This window comes from Mesoplodon densirostris, chromosome 10 (assembly GCF_025265405.1).
Source record: "Mesoplodon densirostris isolate mMesDen1 chromosome 10, mMesDen1 primary haplotype, whole genome shotgun sequence".
In the NCBI taxonomy this organism is placed as follows: domain Eukaryota; kingdom Metazoa; phylum Chordata; class Mammalia; order Artiodactyla; family Ziphiidae; genus Mesoplodon; species Mesoplodon densirostris.
The window spans coordinates 81,214,927-81,238,939 of record NC_082670.1 but is presented as its reverse complement, the minus strand read 5'-3'; the positions used below and the strand labels follow the sequence as shown (position 1 = coordinate 81,238,939).

Genomic DNA, 24,013 nt, shown 5'->3' with positions numbered 1-24,013 from the left:
ATGGATGCTATTGCCTAAAGTTGGAAAGAAGGTAGGACAGAAAGAAGGAAATGGTTACCCTTCCTTGAGGAATCGGACTTTTACCAACTTAGAGTAAGTGTTGTGTAGCGACCTTGCCCTTAATTAGTAAGACTCAGTATGCTTGAATTTGGCCAGTTGGCTTAGGGACTTGCTCCTTGGAGGGACGTGGGGGTGTAGGGAGAGAGAGAAAGGGTGGCAGGCCTAGTCCCCACCGCTTGCAGATGCTTTCTTATCTAGTTATTTTAGGTACAAGGAAGTCAGACACATGAAGGATAAGTAACTTGCCCAACAAGCAGGTGGCAGAGATAGCATTTAAAAGCAGGTCTGTTTTGATTCAGAAGTAGATCAGACTGCTCTTTTTACAGATCAGGGTAAATCAATGAATTTTTCATTCTTATGCCCTAAAATATTTTACTCACCTTCCAGAGTAAAAACCTCACTCTGTTGGATCAGACCCACTTAGATAATTTCATTGAGTTTGGATATTTAGCTTTGTTTCTAGAATCATAATAATTTTAAATATATGTATTTCATTTAGGCAAAATTCCTGTAAGGAACTGACAATTTTACTTTCTTTGTATGAGAGGTAGTGGGTGTCCAATTGTTCAGCCTGTTTCCATGGAGAGAATTGACAGCAATCATAAATGATCATCCTATCTGCACTGGATGGCTAAAAGCCAAACAGTAATCCTCATCAAACCCTTTTGCGTTCATTCTCATTGTCTCTCTCTCTCTCTCTCTCTTTCTTTTTCCCTCTCACCTACTCTTTCTCTCTCCCTCTTCTTCCCAGCGTCTTGCTGAGTGTCTACTTTTTGTTCTTCTCTTATATCAAAGGTTAACATGTGAAGTCTGTTCTAGGTATAATTACACAGTTTTCTTTTTCAGGAGACAGTTTTGCAACTGCTGATAAAAATATTCAGTCTCCAGGGTTAACTGTAGTAAATATATTTTAAAAAGAGATATATGTTCTGAGAATAGAGACTCTAAATGATATGTCCAGATTTATGACTGGTTATCTGTGTTTTTGGTTCCAAATCCTAATTCTCTGTTTGTCCTCAATTTTTAATTTCAATTAAAAAATATTTAGTGACTTCCCAAGTGTGAAAACACTGAACTGGCTGGTATTTGGGACTGGGACCTATTAAATAATGTATTAGTGTCTCCTGCAAGATCAGCTTTATGGTCTTCTATGAAGAGGAATCCATTCTATTCAACATTTTAACTCATAAGAATAAAAATAATAGCTACCAAGTTTGAATGCTTACCATGTGTCAGACATTGTGTGTATCAATATTTTACAAAGATTACCTCATTTTATCCTCACAACAATCTCATTAGTTAGATATTTGTGTTCTTATTTTTCAGTCAAGGAAATTGAAACTCAGAAAGGTTAAATGGTCACTCAAGGTTATATCCAAATTAAATGCTGGAGGCTGGATTTGAACCCATGTCTGTCTAACTCCAAACTGTGGACCTCCGGTTTCCTAAAGAAGCCCAGTTGGAATCAGGGGGTTGAAGAGTGCCCATCTTTAGAGAGTTTGGCCTGGGTTGAAAGAATGTACTGTAACTCTGGTTATCATCTTGCAAGGGGATAGAAGTTAGAGCTGAGATCCTTAATGTGGAGCTGTGGCTTCAAAAAAGTCTAAAATTCTCCTTTTAGTTAATATTGCTAAAAATTACCTTGGAAAAGGCAGTTTGGTAGTAAAGTTCTCAAGAGTTTCTAAATTTGGAGATGTAATCCCCTATATATGTAGAGGAACTTTGCTTAGGGCCCAGGAGAGCATGGAAATGAGAGGAAGAAATAAAAGAGAGTCAACTTAAGGGAAAGAAAAGAAAGCTATAACATCTGATGAAAAATAATCGAGAGCAGATTTCAGTAAGGAAGAGGAATGGAAAATAGACTCATGCCAAAGGGGAGCTGAAGACAATGATGTCTGGATTAGATCATTTGGGAGCTACCGAGAGGCTACAGCCATGGGGACTCTTATAAATTTATGATGGTGGTAATGATGGTGTGCAGCAATAAGTAGGAAGTGCAAACTAAGGAAAAGAAGAAAAGCGTCTGAGTTTCATTACCCCATAAATCCAGGAGAAAAATACTCTCTCTTCATATGTCAAGGGTAAAATTGGGCCTCCAGTTCTCTATTTCATTTGGCATACCTTATTCCCATAAAGGAGCACCCTGGAGGGAGTTCCTATGAGGACCAAAAAAATTGAGTATATCACAGAAATGTTGACTACTAGGAAAATCCATTCTACTTTCCTACTTGCTGTGGTTTTACCATAGGCAGAAATTTCAGGGAAAGAAAGAAGGACGAAAGGAGAAAAAGGGAGGAAAAATAATTCCAGTTTCCAAAGATATGTGGCATCCCATTGTAATTAAGTGCTGATAAAAGGGACTCATGGATGGATATATTATTAAAGATACGAATAAATGGATTTCATGGGTTCATGTGCTTTCCTGGTAGAGTTGATAGGAATGCCTTTTTGGAAAAGAAATGAATTCTCCTTGTTTGATAGCCCTGTGGTTTGAGCCTCATGTGCTGTGTTACAGCTTTGGAAAGGGAAAACCCATTCCACAGGGAGCCAATCTACTGAGATGCGACCCAGGCATAAAGAAATGCTTCCCGTGTGCAGTGGATTCATCTTGTGTTCACTTAGAAGCCAGTGCAAGTGTAAGGTCTCCTACATGCCTAAAGTATGCAAGTGATAGCTGTTCATGGGGGCCCCAACTGGCTTGGCAAGAAAAGCAGCTACCATGTTCTTCTCTACAAGATTTCACAGAGCAGTGTGTTTGTGCATCGAATGAAATAAGACTTAGATTAAAACCCAGCATTTTTATGGAGTATCTGCTCTTTGTCAGTCCCTGTGTCTAGTAGTTTTGCATACGTTACCTTGTTTAATCTTTTTTTTAAGCCAATTTTTAAAAATTTATTTATTTATTTATTTATTTTTGGGTGCGTTGGGTCTTTGTTGCTGCACATGGGCTTTCTTTAGTTGCGGCAAGCAGGGGCTACTCTTCGTTGCGGTGCGCGGGCTTCTCATTGTGGTGGCTTCTCTTGTGGAGCACAGGCTCTAGGCATGTGGACTTCAGTAGTTGTGGCACGTGGGCTCAGTAGTTGTGGCTCAGGGGCTCTAGAGCCCAGGCTCAGTAGTTGAGGCGCACAGGCTTTGTTGCTCCATGGCATGTGGGATCTTCCCAGACCAGGGATTGAACCTGTGTCCCCTGCATTGGCAGGCGGATTCTTAACCACTGTGCCACCAGGGAAGTCCCACCTTGTTTAATCTTTTAACAGTGACAAATGCATCTATTCATGCATTGAAGTTATACAACTTTTATATTAAAACAGTGGAACAAACCCTGTTGGAAGATTTACAAGTTTATACTTCATCACCTACGTGGTAAAGATTCAGTGCTGAAGATTTGCTAGTTCCTTAAAGAACAGATGGTTTGAATACCCAGATATCGGTAGATGGACTTTTCTTTGCTTACTTCCCTTTTTTAGCCTAGTTCACTTGTTTGCTCTCAGATATTTATTGTCAGGTTTGAATACACAGAGCAATATAACTTGCACCCTACAGATGATTTAAATGATTTTTCAGTGTTAAGTTTGACTATAAGCAGAGCCTTAGGCTCTGGTGTTAAAACTTAAGTCCCCTCCCTTATGATATGAGTTTACTATATTTGGGTATAGGCCGTTTAGATCCCTGGGAATGCCTTAGAGTTTTCATTTTCTATATATGTATATTTATTTCTGAATCCTCATTCTCTTTCACACATACGCATGCTATGTGGTACATCTGTATTGGTGACAAGTTTAGTTTACAAATATATAACATATTGGTGTGAATGGTGGTAAACTTTTAATTTAGTTCCAGGTTCTTCTCTTATTTTATGTACTTTCTTACGAATAATACAGGTATACCTATTTTATTGCATTTCGCTTTATTGTGCTTCACAGATATTGAATTGTTTACAGATTGAAGGTTTGCGTAAACTCTGTGTCAAACAAGTCTATCAGCGCCATTTTCCCAACAGCATTTGCTCACTCTGTGTCACTTATCACATTTTGGTAATTCTGGCAATATTTCAAACTTTTTATGTTTGTTATGGTGATCTGTGATCACTAGTCTTTGCTGTTACTATTATATTGTTTTGGCATTTTTTTTTAACAAAAAAGTATTTTTAAATTAATGTATATATATTATGTTTTTTAAAGAAATACTGCTATTTATTTCATACTTAATATACTACAGCATGGTGTAAACATAACTTTTTGCACTTGGAAACTAAAAAATTTGTGTGACTCGCTTTGTTGCAATATTAGCTTTATTGCTGTGGTCTGGCACCTGACCCACAGTATCTCGGAGGTATGCCTGTGTAGACTGTTGTGCTGTATTGATTTTTAATAATATAACTTAACTAAAAATGGCATGCAGAGACCCCATATTCCAGTTGAGGTTATATCTGTCTACATTTTGGGGAGTGATCTGTATAGCAAAGCAGTAAAGCCATAACTGTTTATCACTTTCTTAAAAATTTTATGCCACAGGCTTATCATATAAGTTATAATGTTGTTCCTTCATATCCTTCTTATACTTTTATTTTAGATGCATTGCTAGTAGCTTAAAACTGCATTACTATATAGCAACCATTGCCTCAAAGTGTGTCTTTTATGTATTTGACACTAACAGATAGATACCTTTGTTTTCAATATGTTTTCATATAAATTTATTAATTACTCAAATAGTCCTTGGGGTTGTCCCAGACATTGACCTGTGAATTAACTAACAGAACTGCATTTAAAGCTGACGGAGAGCTCTTGAGCATTTCTAGGATGATCACATTTGTTTCTGGTATGTGTTTATGACACTTAAAGGAAACCAAAGTCCAGATGTAAATTATGTGCAGACAAATTAATGTCAGCACTGGAGGATATTTGTATAACCTAAATAGGTTCTGGGGTCCCATTTGGTTCAGTCTTAAGACAGCATAGCAAATGAAATAATTGAAAAATAATTCTAAATTTTACCCATGTCTCTCCAGGAACTTCAAAAATTATTTTATTCATTGCACATGGCAACTCTTCTCGAAACCCCCTTCCATCCTTCTTTTTTGTCCAGTGATCTTTCACTTTGCACTCTCAGAAGCTAGGTCCTCTCTCTCTTTCACCCCTTTACTCTCAAATAGCTGTACTATTTCTATTAAGGCTTCAGTCTTTGACTTTCCCCCACCTCTTATTTTCATCCCAGTCTTCCAGTTCTGCTTTTGTTATCATTCACATAATTCATCATAAAAAATGAAACTTCAGGGACTTCCCTGGTGGTGCAGTGGTTAGGAATCCGCCTGCCAATGCAAGGAACATGGGTTTGAGCCCTGGTCCAGGAAGCTCACATGCTGCATAGCAACTAAGCCCATGTGCCACAACTGCTGAGCCTGTGCTCTAGAGCCCACGTGCCACAATTACTGAAGCCCGCACGCCTGGAGCCCGTGCTCTGCAACAAGAGAAACCACCACAATGAGAAGCCCACACACTGCAACGAAGAGTAGACCCTGCTCGCTGCAACTAGAGAAAGCCCGCGCGCAGCAACAAAGACCCAACACAGCCAAAACTAAATAAATTTATAAAAACACACACAAAAAAAGAAAAGAAACTTCTCTTAGAAAGTGGGTAAAGGAAAAGGCCAAGCAAAATAGAGTTCTTTTCTGGGGGGAATGTAAGGTTTGGAATACTAACATTTAACAAAATTTGTCTTTAGTACATTTAAAAACTTGATTAAATACAGTGCTTATGAAATTCATTGTTAATACCATAATTGCAAAGAGTTATGAATTCCTTTGAAAATAAACTTCATTTTCAGACCAAATTTAATAAATAGAAGAAGTAGAAGACAAAAAGAATGAAATTCATTAATTTAGGGCAACTGTAGAGTAGAATACCAGAGAAAATCCAGCGGATCACAAAATTGTAATATAGTTAGTGAGTAAATATGCACCCTCAGAGAAAAGTGATCAGGGGATCACAGAGGACATTGACTAATAAGGCAGCTACGTAGCACTAATGAAGACCAAGCTGGATTCAGAAATAAAGAGAAATGACAAAACTTTCTTTTCTTCATATTCATCCAGAAAATGTAGATTTTGAAGGATTCAGGAAAATTTCAACTAAGTTTGGAAGACAGTCACAGATATGATTAATCACATTGGAAAAGAAAAAGCTGAAGTGTGATTTTTATACAGGAGGATGGCAAGTACTAGCTCTCTGTCTTTACTTGCAGCATTAAGAAAGGAAGAATTGATTTATATAACAGTGAGGCATATTTGCTTAGTCATTGGGAAAAAAAAATCACATGGCATTAAATGACAGAAAATGTTTTTTAAAATAAACAATGTGCTGAATCATGTTCTGGGGAAGTCTTAAGAAATAGGATTCATCTTTGTGCTCTTATAACTCTGGAATAGGAATAAAAATGCTCTGGTTTGGGCCTCCCTGGTGGCGCAAGTGGTTGAGAGTCCGCCTGCCGATGCAGGAGATACGGGTTCGTGCCCCGGTCTGGGAGGATCCCATATGCCGCGGAGCGGCTGGGCCCGTGAGCCATGGCCGCTGAGCCTGCGCGTCCGGAGCCTGCGCGTCCGGAGCCTGTGCTCCGCAACGGGGGAGGCCACAACAGTGAGAGGCCCGCATACCGCAAAAAAAAAAATAAAATAATAAAATAAAAATTAAAAATGCTCTGGTTTATGTATGTAGTGTTTTTCCTGCCCTGGAGTCAATGATTTTATGAAATAACTAAAAAAAAAAAACCCCAAAAAAACCTATTTCCCGAGATTGCACAAAATATCTTCATTCTATTTTGAGGATATATATGGTTTATTTCTTGCTGCTGGAACTTATTACTTATGCTTCTACTAAGTGCATGAATATTTTGAATCAATCACCTACTCAATAGAGAGAAATTTCTCCTAATATGTTTGGCTAATTTAACATTTGGCCAAATTAGAATGGTTGAATAAGATTCTACCATATGCTATAGCATATCTTTTTTTTTTTTTTTTTGCTGTACGCGGGCCTCCCACTGCTGTGGCCTCTCCCGTTGCGGAGCACAGGCTCTGGACGTGCAGGCTCAGCGGGCATGGCTCACGGGCCCAGCCGCTCCGCAGCACGTGGGATCTTCCCGGACCGGGGCACGAACCCGTGTCCCCTGCATCGGCAGGCGGACTCTCAACCACTGCGCCACCAGGGAAGCCCTATAGCATATCTTTGTGTTATATTTAAGTAGCGTATCTAAGGATCCATATTTCCTTATAGAGAGTTAATTTTCTCCAGTACAGTTATCTTAAATCATAACTGCTCTTGGGACTTCCCATCAGTACAGTGGTTAAGACTCTGCCTTCCAATGCAGGAGGTGCAGGTTCGATCCCTGCTCAGGGAACTAAGATTCCTCATACCAGCAGGGTACAGCCAAAAACTCAAAAAAAAAAAAAAATTAAATCACAACTGCTCTTGCCCTATTTTGAAATAAGCTGGACACCTTTTAAATATATATCCAAGTTTTATTTTTTTTTTTACCACTTCCTCTCCCTCTTGATAACTAGGAAGATATACATACATACTTGCCTTAACTCCAGCATGTTAGGATTGAGGTAGCCTATAAATTAACCTTATGTCCTGGAAGTATGCCACAGTGGTGTTTTCTAACCCAGAACCCTTGTACTGTAACCTTCCTTGGATGAGTAGAGAACGTTGTATCATTCTTTTTTGCTTATCATGGTGTGCTTTTGTCTTTACTTAACACAGAGAAAAGGAAGTTCATGATTGACTTCCCTTCATTTCATTTCAGACAAATGTAGGATTTTTACTAAGCTTGCAAGAAATTATACAAAGTCCATTTGGAGAAGTAGCCTATGCTATCGATAGATAAGGCTTCTAGTTTTCCAGGTGTCACTATATTAGCCTTGTGAATATGAGTTTGGGGAGTGAATGCTCAAAAGGTTCAAAATCCAGTATGACAAGAAGTTGTAGACTGAAGGAACTTTCTTCTGGTTGCTTTAGAGGGCAAAGTATTTCCAAGACTTGCAAGGCTATTTAGGTTCGGAACATAGAAATGTTAATTTTGACTCTAGGTGGCATTTGTGAGGAACTATTTATAGTGGTGGGAGTCTCTCTCTGGATTGTGGTCTTCTTTAACATTCTTCTATAGGATAGACTTATACCTTAATACCTCCAACATAATGAGGAGGTTGTTTCATTTTCCTTCAGTGAGGCAAAAAATCTACCTTGTAAGACTTGCCACCCTATGGAACCACCTGAATACCTCAGAGTCATGGCTTCATTTCAGGCCCCAAGTCAGAGGGGATTCTTTCTGGTTCCATCTTTCAGCTTAAAGTTTCCAATCTTAGCTTACCACTGTATTGCCTGGGGAGATTTTTAATTCCAGTCCTACAGGTATTTTAAACCATATTCCCTTCCTTCCTGACTTTCTGGGGGTAGATCTGATGCTCAGCCTGGCTTTGGAATGCCTGAGCACAGGGCACTCAGATGCAAATCTTTGGTGCCTCTAGGGCAGGGATCCCCAAACCCTGGGCCATGGAACCCGTCTGTGGCCTGTTAGGAATTGGGCCACACAGCAGGAGGTGAGCGAGCAAAGCTTCATCTGTATTTACAGCCGCTCACCATCCCTTGCATTACAGCCTAAGCCCCGCCTCCCATCAGATCAACTGCGGCATTAGATTCTCATAGGAGCGGGAACCCTACTGTGAACTGCGCATGCGAGGGATCTAGGCTGCACGCTCCTTATGAGAATCTAACACCTGATGATCTATGGTGGAGCTGAGGCAGTGATGCTAGCGCTGGGGAGCGGCTGCAAATACAGATTATCATTAGCAGAGAGGTTTGACTGCACAGAGACCATAATAAATCAATTGCTTGCAGACTCATATCAAAACCCTATCAGTGAGTGGCAAGTGACAAGTAAGCTGCATCTGGTGGCAGGCTTTAGAGCGGCAAGTGAGTTGATGTACTTCAATTGTACAGCTACATCTGGTGGCAGGCTTTAAGTCAGAATTGACACTTACTTTAGCCCATGTGTCCCTCCCATTATGTTATTTATCACTTCTGTCCGCACCTCTTTCCCACACTGTGCACTGGTGTCAGTCACAGTTTCGGTAAGCCCACAAGCTAACCCTAGCCAAAATGAGTAAAAAACAAATGTCGCTGGAGAGCTTCTTTGAAAAGGGGGAAAGACCCAATGATGAGACAGCAGAAGACTCTAAGACTGCCAACAAAAAGAAAGCTGCATTTAAAAGGAAATACCAAGAGTCCTACTTAAATTATAAGTTCATTTGCAACAGGTGATTCACATTCTCCAAGCCCGCTTTGTATAATATGTGGTGACCGGCTATCCAGCGAAGCCATGAAACCTTCAAAACTGCTTCGCCATATGGAGACCAAGCATGCTGCATTAAAAGACAAGCCTTTGGAGTTTTTCAAAAGAAAAACATGAACACGAAGAACAGAAGCAATTATTGAAGGCCACCACTTCATCAAATGTGTTTGCACTGACAGCATCATTCTTAGTGGCTAACTGCGTTGCTAAAGCTAAGAAGCCCTTTACTATTGGTGAACAGTTGACCCTGCTGCTGCTGAGGACATTTGTCGTGAACTTTAAGGAGAGGCTGCAGTTTCAAAGGTGGCACATGTTCCTCTTTCTAGCACCATAACTAGATGAATTGATGAAATAGCAGAGGATAATGAAGCACAATTGTTAGAGAGGATTAATGAGTCACCGTGGTATGCAATCCAGGTTGACAAGTCTACCAATGTTGACAACAAGGCAACAATGCTTGCTTTTGTATGATATATTTTTCAGGAGGTTGTGCATGAGGATATGTTATGTGCACTTTTGTTGCCAACCAACACCACAGCTGCAGAACTATTGAAGTCTTTGAATGATTACATATCAGGAAAACTGAACCGGTCATTTTGTGTCAGTATATGCACAGTTGGAGCGGCTGCCATGACTGGATGGCTTTCTGGTTTCACTACTCGGGTCAGAGATGTCGCTTCTGAATGTGAGTCTACGCACTGTGTCATCCATAGAGAAATGCTGGCTAGCCGAAAAATGTCGCTTGAACTTAACAACGTTTTGCAGGATGTGATTAAAATTATCAACCACATTAATGTACATGCCCTTAACTCACGTCTGTTCGTGCAGCTCTGTGAGGAGATGGACACAGAGCACACACGTCTTCTCTTATACACAGAAGTGAGATGGCTTTCTCAAGGTAGATCACTGGCCAGAGTTTTTGAGTTACAAGAGCCGCTCCAGAGATTTCTTTTAGAAAAACAGTCACCACTGGCAGCACATTTCAGTGACACAGAATGGGTCACAAAACTTGCTTACTTGTGTGACATATTCAACCTGCTCAACAAACTCAATCTGTGACTTCAGGGGAGAACAACAACTGTGTTCAAGTGATCAGATAAAGTGGCTGCATTCAAAGCCAAACTGGAATTATGGGGGCGATGAGTGAACATTGGGATTTTTGACATGTTTCAAACATTAATAGAGATATTGAAAGAGACTGAACCAGGGCCTTCTTTCTCCCAGCTGGAGCATGATCAGCTATCTCAGCTTTCAAAAGAGTTTGAGCATTACTTCCCAACCACAAAAGATCCCCGAACTGGGAAGGAATGGATCCGCAACCCGTTTGTGAATAAGCCAGGTGAATCGACTTTGTCCGTGCTAGAAGAGGATCAGCTGCTTGAGACTGCAAATGACGGTGGCCTTAAAAGTATGTTTGAGACAACTTCAAATCTCCATACATTCTGGATTAAAGTCAAGGCGGAATATCCTGAGATTGCCACAAAAGCACTGAAAAGCCTGCTTCCATTTCCAGCATCCTATCTTTGTGAAGCAGGGTTTTCTGCAGTGACAGCGACCAAAATGAGATTACGGAGTAGACTGGACATGAGCAACACTTGTCGGTGTCACTGTCTCACATCACCCCAGATGGGACCATCTAGTTGCAGGAGAACAAGCTCAGGGCTCCCACTGATTCTGCATTAGGGTGAGTTGTATAATTATTTCTTTATATATTACAACATAATAATAATAATAGAAATAAAGTGCACAATAAATGTAATGCGCTTGAGTCATCCCTAAACCATCCAACCCCCACCTCTGGCCCTGGTCCGTGGAAAAACTGTCTTCCATGAAACTGGTCCCTGGTGCTAAAAAGGTTGGGGACCATTGCTCTAGGGTAATATTTTGCTTCAGAGATCTGACCAGTCTGGGGATCAGAGTAGTGGGGAATCCTAAATTTTTAGTAACATCCCTGACAATTTAAAGAGGTGTTTCTATGGAAAACTATGTCTTCCCAGCTAGAATGGATAGCAAGCAGGGTTATAGGGATTCTTCTCTGCTCCTAAACGACCAGACTCCGTGGCAAATCTTTCACATGGCTTAAGCTAATGATTTCTCCTTTAGATATTTTGCCCACATTAATTTGGGTTTTTATTTCAGTTTATGTGAACTTTCATTTTTTAAAAGGCTTAATTAAGTAACTTGGTTTTTTTTAACATCTTTATTGGAGTATAATTGCTTTACAATGGTGTGTTAGTTTCTGCTTTATAACAAAGTGAATGAGCTGTACATAAACATATATCCTCATATCTCCTCCCTCTTGTGTCTCCCTCTCACCCTCCCTATCCCACCCCTCTAGGTGGTCACAGAGCACCGAGCTGATCTCCCTGTGCTATGCGGCTGCTTCCCACTAGCTCTCTGTTTTACATTTGGTAGTGTATATATGTCCATGCCACTCTCTCACTTCGTCCCAGCTTACCCTTCCCCCTCCCTGTGTCCTCAAGTCCATGCTCTATGTTTGTGCCTTTATTTCTGTCCTGCCCCTAGGTTCATCAGAACCATTTTTTTTTAGATTCCATATATATGTGTTAGCATGTGGTATTTGTTTTTCTCTTTCTGACTTACTTCAATCTGTATGACAGACTCTAGGTTTATCCACCTCACTACAAATAACTCAATTTTGTTTCTTTTTATGGCTGAGTAATATTCCGTTGTATATATATGCCACATCTTCTTTATTCATTCATCTGTTGATGGGCACTTAGGTTGCTTCCATGTCCTGGCTATTATAAATAGTGCTGCAATGAACATTGTGGTACATGACTCTTTTTGAATTATGGTTTTCTCTGGGTATATGCCCAGTAGTGGGGTTGCTGGGTCATATGGTAGTTCTATTTTTAGTTTTTTAAGGAACCTCCATACAGTTCTCCATAATGGCTGTATCAATTTACATTCCCACCAACAGTGAAAGAGGTTCCCTTTTCTCCACACCCTCTCCAGCATTTACTGTTTGTAGATTTTTTGATGATGGCCATTCTGACTGGTGTGAGGTGATACCTCATTGTAGTTTTGATTTGCATTTCTCTAATGATTATTGATGTTGAGCATCCTTTCACGTGTTTGTTGGCAATCTGTATATCTTCTTTGGAGAAATGTCTCTAGGTCTTCTGCCCATTTTTGGATTGGGTTGTTTGGTTTTTTGATATTGAGCTGCATGAGCTGCATGTAAATTTTGGAGATTAATCCAAAGGCTTAAGTAACTTCCTTACTTGCTATTTTAATATCAGAAACTTCATATATACTTTGAAAAGAAGCCTGTTTGTGTCCTTGGCTGCCTAGTTGATAAAATGTCTTGGTTAGGGAAAGTGTTGGCAATGTGTGAATGAATGATCCTGATTTGGGTGTCATTTGGACTAAGCTTGAAAAGAAGTCACACTCTGAATTATTTTTTTTCTAGTGGGAGATAAATACTGTCTAGACATGGTCTCATTACGACTTTGCATTGACTAAGGCAGACTCGGTCAACAGTGGGGTTGAGATTCCTGTAATCCGGGCTACTGGTCGGACATTTGTGTTACCCATTATTACAGAGAACTCCAGATTCACTGGTGTCAATGCAGTATTTCAGCATCATTCCACTCAACTGTAGGGTTATCTTGAGGACAGTATATGCCAACTCATGACATTTTTAAAGATTCTGGATCCTGGAAGTCCTGGAAGCTGCTCTGTAGGATTTCCTAGCAGCTTGGTGGTGGTTGCTTAGGGCATGGAAGAGGCCTTGGAGCCTTTCAATTCCTTACGGTGTCTAAAACACAAAAAGAGAGGGAATAATTCAACTAATATCTAAAGGTCTCAGCCCATGCCTGAAAGCCAGATGTCTACCCTGTCATATGGCGTCCCCATTAATTTCTGCAGATATTTTCTTCATGTATAGAAATATCACCAGTTTTTTTTTTTTACATTCAGTAGTCTTCTCATTTATAAGAAATTTTAATCTATTTGAATTTGTTTTTAAATTGAGAAAGTTTATGATTCTTCACCTGGATCAGAACTTAAAAATCCTGTCTTCTCCCTGTTAGATATTCAGACTCCTGGCTATGCTGCTCTGCATAGAATCTTTAATCTTTCATCTGTGGTTATTTGTTGGCATTTTGTGAGATAGTGAAGCAATGTCTGAGCCACTAGCGGCCAGAGGTGGCCCAGCCTGACCAGATTTCCAATAGTGGAATAAATGTCTGTTATTTATCCAGCCTTTTTACTTTTCAACTGTGGGAAAGATGAGGATAGACATTGAGAAATAATGCTGATTATACAAAGGATTGCTCATGATAAAAGATCTCTTTCTGGGAATTTAAGTGTTCCAGTAAATTAGCATTATTGATCATTCTCTTTCCACATAGTCTACATCTTAGAATCCTAAAACTATTATTCTCCCTTGTCTGGTGTAATTACCAGAACAAGGAATAATCTAATTAAAAGACAACAAGGATGTGTTCTAATTGTTCTAATAAATTATGTTAATGCACAATGCATGCACTTACTTTTCAACAGGAATTTATTTAATAGATTGACAGCTTGTCCTTTACTGCCACAATCTTAACTTTCATTTATTCTAAACAAGACAACTTAAAAAAAAAGGAGAGTTAAGCATCCAAAAATCTGTTGGGTCATTAAGAAAATCTAAGGTTCCATGTGGTATGTATGGATGAAGAAATGGGTTTTGGGTTCCCTAGATAGAATAGTGACCCAAGACATAGGAGGGTAAAGTAAAGATCAGTAGAGTCTAAAGTCAAAATCAGTAACACACTGTTGCAGTGAAGGTAGTGATCTTTTCATTTGTTCTTTTATTGTCAAGGATAGTGCTGCATGATAAGGCAGTCCTAACTTATGGAATTGTGTTTTCGTAGTTTTATGCATTTTACACAAATTTATTAGACACAGTATTGTATATTGCATGTATGAGATGATGCCCTCAGTAAAGTCATGTCATAATATGGGCAGAAATTCAGGCAGTCACTTCTGATAGGTCATATGTTTTCTACAAAAACACGCCAGAATCCCTGATTATTTTTTCATAATTGGGATATAGTTTGTTGCATAACTGTATGAGAAAGTCTTCAAGGCAGTGTAGAAAAAGATGCCAATAATGATATGGCAGAAATAAAAATCTGTATAGAGCTTGGAGGGAAGCATATAGGTCAATTCTAAATCAGTATGGCCAGTCTACATAGTTCAGAAAAGCAGATTCCCAGGTTGGTTTGTGTTGTTCTCCCTTGACATAACAACCTTTGAAATTTAACTAACAAACCTACAGGTAGGAAGGAATCACAGTACTTATCCAGATTGGAAAGTATTTCCAAAAAGGATACTTTCTCACAAGTTAGGAACTTTGTGGGAATAATTTTTCGCCTCTGATTAAACCATTAAATGGTTTAATCCATTTAAATTGTCAAGTTCATCAAAAAGTATGGAGCTGGAACATATGCAGATTCTAGTTTATACTCATAAAGTTAACTTATTGTAGAATAGCAGCCATAGAGACAAAACAGAAAACAACAGATACACCATAAAAGAAATGGGAATTAAAAGGAAATTATCGTTAATGGCAAGGGAATGCAAACAGTTTTCTTCCCATTTTGAAGTACATTGGCCTAAACGCCATGATTTTTGGCTCCTTACTCCCTGTCTTTTAATATTGTAGTTCATGTCTTCATTTTCAATGGGAAACTTTTATATGTTCTTTTTGTTTTAAAAAAGTTTGACATTTCTTTCAAGGCTATCAGGCTGTGAGGATTTCTTTCCTCAAAGAAGACTGAGAGCTGGAGAGCTCCTAATAACTCAGGTGTAGAACCCGTACCACCAGGTCTAAATTAGATCAAGTACCCAAGTGGGTCTCACCTTCCTTATCTCCAAGGCAAGGACAGTGTCTGCCTTTGAAAGGGAAACATGAATGTGGCACTCAATTCTTTTCTTTATTTCTTTCTTTTTAACTTTGAAAAAAAAATTTTATTCTGAAAAAGTATTCAGTATTTTATTCTGAATAATATAAAATTTGCCATTTTATCCATTTTTAGGTATATAATTCAGTAGTGGTAAATATGACATTTCTTTTTAATAATTGGACTGAAAAGGGAATAAGGCTGTGATTAGATAAGCACTTAGGTTACCATGTAAGATGTTTTATTCTGCTTTTTATTTGTTTCTACCCTTTCTGAAATTATTTTTCACCAAAAGTATGATGCCTACTTATGTGAAACCGGAAAAGAATTCCATTTCAATTCTAGAACAGACTCTAGATGCTCATAGCAGGTGGGGAGGGGTATGTGGCTGGGCAAGGGTCAGCATAATAAATGAGGTTGGGGTAGTGGAACAGTGCCTGTCTCTGAAGGTCCCCTGGGTATTTCTGGAGCTCAGAATGTGACCAGGCTGTGCATAAATATGATATTTTTTTCTGATCTACTGGTATTGGAAAATTTTCATTTAGTAAATGATGCAAAATATACGTTAAGTGATGGTAAGGTTTTGACAAAAACTGACCAAAATTGGGAAATTCAAAGCTAGAGGAAAGCTGAAACACTGACTTAATGTGCTGCCATCTAGCCATGATCTCATTCCATGCTGCTTCATTCATTGATCACAGAGACACTGAAATCATCCCCCAGGCAGGATGGAGCATGTTTACAGTGGAGGGTAGTAGGCAGGGGCTTGGCTGAGTCTTCTATTTTTACTGGCCATTAACACTTCCTACTTGCATGTAAACTAAATTTTGATAATTATTAAAATAAAGATAATGTTAATAATACATTAAAAAGCTACTTTTTAAAAGGGTAGAATAGTAGAAGCCTCTGCTTTGAATATTATGTTCACCAGTTTCATCTAGTTGTCAGCTCCCCCATGGTACATAGAATGAAGTCTAAACTCCTTAGTAGGGGATGAGGACCCCCAGTGTCCCTCCCTTACCTTTCTTACCACTTCATCTCCCTTTGCTCCTTCACATGTCTTGTAGTTCATCCAGGCATTAGTTTGTATCATTTCCCAAATGTGCCATCTTTATTTCTCTCAGGGCTTTTGCATGTGTTTCTCCCTCTTGGAAACTCCTTTTACTACCCAACCTTCAGAATCCAGCTCACACGTCTCCTGTGAGAAGCTTCTGCTGATTCTCCCATGCATTGCTGCTCACTGTTTCTGTGTCAGCACCATGACCAGTACATACCTGCATTTTTGCACTTAATCACATATAATTGTAAAGATTTTTCACATGTCTTTTCCTCCTGCCAGGATCAGAGTTCGTTGTAGCCAGGGACATTTCAATTCAATAGGATCCAGTTTATTATATATATACATTTTTAGCTCTCCCTATATGTTTTATTTTTGAGTTTCTGCTGAAATTCAGGAACTTAAGGCTTTCAGGTACTGAATGAAAATAGCAGTCAACCCAGAATCAACCCAGAATCCTATGACCAGTGAAAACACCCTTCAGGAATGAAGGGGAAGTCCAGGTATTCTCAGATGAAGGAAAACTAACAGATTTTGTCACCAGCAGACCTACTCTAAAAGAATGGCTAACAGAAAGGAAACAATAAAAAATAAATTTAAAAAAAGAAGCCCTGGAACACCAGGAAAGAACACAGCAAGCAAAAATATTGGTAAATATAGTAGGCTTACTTTTTCCATTTGAGATTTCTAAATTATGTTTGAAGACTAAAGCAAAAATTACAACACTCTTTTATATGGATGGAAGTGTTGGAAATATTTAAGATAACTGTATTATAAATGGACATTGGTAACAGGACATAAAGGGAGGTAAGATTTCTATACTTTGCTCAAACTGTAAGACAATACCAGTAGGTTGTGATAAGTTATGAATATATAATGCAGTACCTAGAGCAGCCACTAAAGAAGTTTTACAAGGAGGAGATGCACACAAAAAACTTCAGATAAATCGAAGCAGATTTCCAAAAAATGTTCAAAGAGCCTACAAAAAGGCAGAAAAAAGAAAACAAAAATACAAACCAGGGAGAATAAACAGAAAACAAACAAAAATAAAGTGGTAGTTTAAGTCCTAAAATACCAATAATTACATTAAAGCTATATGGTCTAAATATACCATGTAAAGAGTGAAAGAATTATTTAAAAAACATGACCTAACTAGACACTGTCTATAAGAAACTCACTTTGAATATAATAGTAGAGGCAGACTGAAGGTAAAATGATGGAAAGAGACGTACCATACAAGCATTAATTAAAAGAAGGCAAGGCTTCCCTGGTGGCGCAGTGGTTGAGAGTCCGCCTGCCGATGCAGGGGATACGGGTTCGTGCCCCGGTCTGGGAAGATCCCACATGCTGTGGAGCGGCTGGGCCCGTGAGCCATGGCCGCTGAGCCTGCGCGTCTGGAGCCTGTGCTCTGCAACGGGAGTGGCCACAACAGTGAGAGGCCTGCATACCGCAAAAAAAAAAAAAAAAAAAAAGAAGGCAGAAGTAGCTGGTTCTTTGAAAAAGTTAAAAAAATTGACAAACATCTAGGAAGACTGATAAAGAAAAAAAGACTAAAGACACAAATTAACAATATCAGGAATGAAACAGGGGATAGTACTATAGATCCTGCAGATATCAAAAGGATAATAAAGGAATGCTATGAAAAACTTTATACACATAAATTTGACAACTTAGAAAAAAAATTCACTCTCCTTGAAAAACAAACTGCCACAATTCACCAAATTTGAAAGAGATAATTTGAATAGCCCTGTTATAACTATTGAGGAAATTGAACTCATAATTTAAAAATTCCCCAAAAGGAAATTTCCAGGCCCAGATGATTTTACTGGAGAATTCTACCCAATATTTAATGAGGAATAAGCACCAGTTTTATACAGACTTTTCCAGGAAATAGAAGAGAACACTTCCACTGCCCAATTCATTTTTATGAAACTAATATTACCCAGATACCAAAGCCAGACACAAGCAATACAAAAAAGAAAACTATGGTATACCAATAACTTCATCAATATTGACACAAAAATCCTTAACAAAATATTAGCAAGTAGAATTCAGGGGGAAAAAAAAGAGTTATACCCCGTAACCAAATGGGGTCTATTCCAGGAATACAAGACTGGATCAAAATTAAAAAGTCAGTCAATGTAATGCACCATAATAACAGACTAAAGAGGAAAAAAAAAATCACATGATTTAATCAATTGATGCAGAAAAAGTATTTGACAGAATTCAACACTGATTTATGATAAAAACTGTCAGAAAAATAAGAATAAGGGGAACTTCGTCAACTTGATGAAGAGCCTCTTTTTTATTACCCTCATCTGACATTTATACCAAATGATGAAAAACAGTGCTTCCCCTCTAAGTGTGGGAAGTAAGGTAAGGATGTCTATTCTTGCTACTCCTAATCAACATAGTGCAGGAAGCTTTAGTCAATGCAATAAGGCAATAAAAAGAAATAAAAGGCATACAGATAGAAAGGAAGAAAGAAAACTGTCACTATTGCTAATGACATGATTTTCTACTTAGAAAATCCTTAAGTGATCTAAAAAAAAAAAACCTCTTAAAAGTAAGTGAGTTCCACAAGGTTGTAGGATATAAGACAATTTAAAAAAATCAATTGTATTTCTGCATACTAGCAATGAACATGTAGACACTGTAATTAAAAATGCAATTTACAGTAGCTCAAAATTATGAAATACTTAGGTATAAATCTAATAAATCATTCACAGAACTTGTATGCTCACTGTGACATAATGCCGATGACTGAAATCAAAGAAAATCTAAACAAATGGAGAGACATACCATGTTCATGATTTGGAAGTCTCAGCATAGTAAAGATACCAATTCTCCCCAAACTGATATACACACTTAATGCAGCTCTTACCAAAATCCTAGTATGACTTTTTATGTGGACAAGATTATTCTAAAATTTATATGAAGACAAAGGAACTAGAATAGCTAAAATAATATTGAAAAGAAGAATAAAGTGGGAGGAATCAGTCTACCCTATTTTAAGGCTTATTTTACAGTTACTATGTGGCTGTTCATGAAGTGATAGACATGTATGTCAGTGGATCAGAATAGAGAAGCCAAAAAGTAGACTCAATGAATATTCCCAACTGATTTTTGACAAATGTACAAATCCCTCAATGGGAAAAAAAAAAAAAAAAAAAAAGAGAACCTTTTCAAAAATGATCCTGGAGAAATCAGCAAAAAGTGAACCTAAAATTAAGTCTTATACCTTATGTAAAAGTTACCTCAAAATGTATAATGGACTTAAATGTAAAACATGAAACTATAGAACTTTTAGGAGAAAACATAAGAGAAAGTCTTTGGGATCCAGAGCTAGGCAAAAAGTTCTTAGACTTGACATTGAAACACAATTCATAAAAGGAAAAAAAATCATATATTAGACATCATCAGAATTAAAACTTTTACTCTTTAAAAGACCCTGATAAGAGGATGAAAAGACAGATACAGACTGGGAGAAAATATTTACAAACCATAAATCTGACAAAGGACTAGTATCTAGAATATATATAGACCTCTCAAAACAATGGTAAAAAAAAAAACCCAAGCAATCCAATTAGAAAACGGACAAAAGTCATGAAGAGATATTTCACCGAAGAGGTTTTATAGCTGGCAAGTAAGTGCATCAAAATATGTTCAATATTATTAGCTGTCAGGGAAATGTAAATTAAAACCACAGAGATATGTCACCATATACCTATTGGACTGGCTTAAAAAAAAATAGTGATAACACCAAATGCTAATGAGGATGCAGAGAAACTGGATTACTCATATATTGCTGGTGGGAATGTGAAATGGTACCGGTACTCTGGAAAATAGTTTGGCAGTTTCTTATAAAACTAAACATTCACTTACTGTACTCCTGGGCATTTATCCTGAGGGAATGAAAATCTATGTTCTCATAAAACCTGTGCATGAATGTTCATAGTAGATTTATTTGTAGTAGCCAAAAACTGGAAGCAACACAGATGACCTGTACTGGGTGAATGGTTAAAGAAACAGTAGCATATCCAAACCACAGAGCACTACTCAGCAATGAGCTATTGATAACGTGGAACTAACTACTTGACTGAACCTTCAGAGATTGAGGCTATGGGAGAAAAAAGGTAATTCCCAAAGATTACATACTGTATGATTCCATTTATACAGCATTCTTTTTTTTCTTCCTTTTTTTTTTTTTGTGGTACACGGGCCTCTCACTGCTGTGGCCTCTCCTGCCGTGGAGCACAGGGTCCGGACACGCAGGCCCAGTGGCCACGGCACATGGGCCCAGCCGCTCCGTGGCATGTGGGACCCCCCCGCAGACTGGGGCACGAACCCGCGCCCCCTGCATCGGCAGGCAGACTGCTAACCACTGCACCACCAGGGAAGCCCTTCTTCTTTTTTAAAAAAAATTTATTTTTGGCTATGTTGGGTCTTCACTGATGCACGTGGAGTTTCTCTAGTTGTGGCGAGCGGGGGCTCCTCTTCGTTGCGGTGTGCGGGCTTCTCATTGTGGTGGCTTCTCTTGTTGCAGAGCATGGGCTCTAGGGCACACGGGTTTCAGTAGTTGTGGCACGTGGGCTCAGTAGTTGTGGCTCACGGGCTCCAGAGTGCAGGCTCAGTAGTTGTGGTGCACGGGCTTCGTTGCTCCGTGGCATGTGGGATCTTCCCAGACCGGTCCTCAAACCCATGTCCGCTGCATTGGCAGGCAGATTCTTAATCACTGCACCACCAGGAAAGACCTATATAGCGTTTTTAAAGTGACATAATTATATAAATGAAGAACAGATTTGTGGTTGTCAAGGGTTAAGGCAGTGTGAGGTGGGAGGGCGATGGGTGTGACTGTAGAAGGGTGGTAGGCGGATCTCTATGGTGATGAAAATATTCTGTATCTTGAGTGTATCAAAGTCAGTATTCTGCTTGTGCTATTGTACTGTAGACTTGTAAGATGTTACCATTGGGAGAAATTGGGTAAAGGGTACATGGAATCTCTCTGTATTTTTTTCTAACAACATTATCTCAAAATAAGTTTAATTAAAAAGGAGGGGGGCCTCCCTGGTGGCACGGTGGTTGAGAGTCCGCCTGCCAATGCAGGGGATACGGGTTCGTGCCCTGGTCCAGGAGGATCCCATGTGCCACGGAGCGGCTGGGCCCGTGAGCCATGGCTGCTGAGCCTGCGCATCCGGAGCCTGTGCTCCGCAACGGGAGAGGCCACAACAGTGAGAGGCCCGCGTACCACACACACACAAAAAAAAGCGGGGGGGGGACACATGAACAAAAAGAATTGGGAAGATAACTGTAATTGTAGAAGCTGCCTTAAAAGGCCAGAGACTGATTTAGAAGGAAAAAATTGTGAAATCTAAGGAATTAGTGGCATTATAAATCTATGAAAGTGAGAGTAAAGGAATATGAAAAGAATGTTGAGAAAACAGTAAATAATATTAGATCCCCAGAGTCGTTGCCTAACTTGCATAGCCTGGGAGCTGTCCCTCTCACCCTTCCTCCACTCCCCAGAAGGAAGGCTGGAGGGGGGTGAAGCACAGGATCTGTGACTGGGGTCACTGGGCATAGCTGAGGACAGAGCTATGGTGACGAAAACAGGGGGATTAAGTGAAAGTCTGCATAATGGGGCTTCCACTCTTCCCCACACTTAAATCCCAGAACAATGGCAGCTAGGCACGAGATTGAAAGACACTTTTCTGGGGACTTTGACCAGCCCAAGAAAAGAGACCTAGAAATACCAGCCAGGAAGCCAGTCACTCTAGGCCTGTGTTGTCCACTATGGTAGCCACTAGCAACATGTGGCTACTGAGCATTGAAACATAGCTTGTCTGACTTGAGATGAGCTGTAAATGTAAAACCTATTAAGATTTTTGAATATTGTACTTCATATAAAACATGTAAAATATGTTGTTAATTTTTTATTATTTACATGTTGAAATAATATTTTTATATACTAGGTTAAATAAAATATGTTATTAAAATAATGTTTTAGAAGACTAAGAGACTGAATTTCTCCCAGGTTGAAGGCAGAAAAGTAACTTTTATGGAGCTTTGGTGGTTTTATAAGTAAAACGAAAGCAACAGGATATCAACATGAAGGGAGCAATCAGCCAGGAAACAGAACAAAGAAAAGCTTAGCCATATATGTGTATACATATCTATGATATATGTGATGTGTCACTCTCTAGCTAGTTCCTATTGAAGTCAAGGTGTTTTTTTTGTTTGTTTTGTTTTCTTTTTTAAGTATAATTGGCTTACTGCCAGAAATAGGCAGACCTTCTGGATGTCCATATGGATTGTTCTCTTCTCCTGAACTTATCTCGAACTCTGGGTGAGATTAACACAGATTTTGGGAAACAGCAGAGGTCCTTCATGTATCAGTATGTGTCCAATATGCAATATGTATGATTCGTTGAGTGAGTCATTCTGTCTGGATTGGAATCCCAGATCTGCAGTTTAGTAACTGTGATTTAGGTCTGGTAACTGTCTTTGCCTCTGTTTCCGCATCTGTAAAACAGGAATAAAAATGATAGTATTCTTTAAGTCATTGTGACTGCATGATTTACTGTGTGAAAAAGGCTTAGTCCCTGACACATAGTAAACATGGTGTTAATGTTAGCTATCATTATTATTACTGTGGGCTAGTAGCTCTAGTATTGTCTCTAATCCTTAGGACAGCCTGTAAAGAAAGTAGTGTTATCTGAGAATCCAAGGCTTAGAGAAGAAGCTGCTCTCCTGGGCCACAAGTCACTTCAAAACCTGAGCTTTTCCCACTATCCTATGTTGCCTCATAAATTTTAGTACCTCATTGCTGATGGAAGCCTTTTATATCATCTTAGACAGTGACTGAACTTGTCTGCAGAATGGATCGTTAAAGGCTGGGCTCTGGGGTTGGAGAAGTTTGTGTTCGAATCCTGATCCCACCACTCAAAGCAGCTGGGTGGTCTTGGAGAAGCTACTCAACTCCATGAAAGTTCCTCAGGTTGTAATAAGAATTACATTAGATAATGTATGGGAAGCTCTTGGCACACTATGTGCTGTGTGATTATTAATTTTTCATGATTATGATTTTTATTATAAATATGATCTAAGTCTCAGAGCTAGTTAGTCATGGAGGTATAACTGAAACGCTGGTAGGTCTTTTATTCAGTGCTCTCTCTTCTCTACTTTGCTATCTAATTGGTTAGTTTTCATTCATCCTTTTAGAATCTACATTTATAAAGTCAGAGCTGTTAGTGAAGATTTTATGAGAACACTTTCCAAGAGTTTTTTTGAACTGCCAAGTCCAGAGATTTAGGATGTAGCTTGGTGCTGAAGTAATTGGCTCTCTTAGTCTTGCATTATAAGAAGTTCCCTTTCAGAGTATAAGGTTGAGAACCATGAAAGGAACTCTCACGTTTTGGTAATTGCTTTAAGGAATAGCTTACCTTTTAAAAACATACATTATTCAGCTACAACTCCTTCCTTCCCTCACCTTGCCGTTTTGACAATCTCCTCATCATACATCTTCACAATCTTGTTTTCTGAGTTTCCCCTTTTAACTATTTCCTCAAGTACCATCCCATAATAATATTTTCTTTTCAGTTTATCAACTAGTTGGGGAAGTGATGTACTTGTT

The 24,013-nt window shown here is 38.9% G+C and overlaps 1 protein-coding gene across 14 annotated transcripts in view; it reads left to right on the top strand.

The window, feature by feature from the left end:
- The window catches only part of FHIT (fragile histidine triad diadenosine triphosphatase), a 1,490,046-nt gene that overhangs the window by 394,286 nt on the left and 1,071,747 nt on the right, over nucleotides 1-24,013 (top strand). The window lies entirely within an intron of this gene.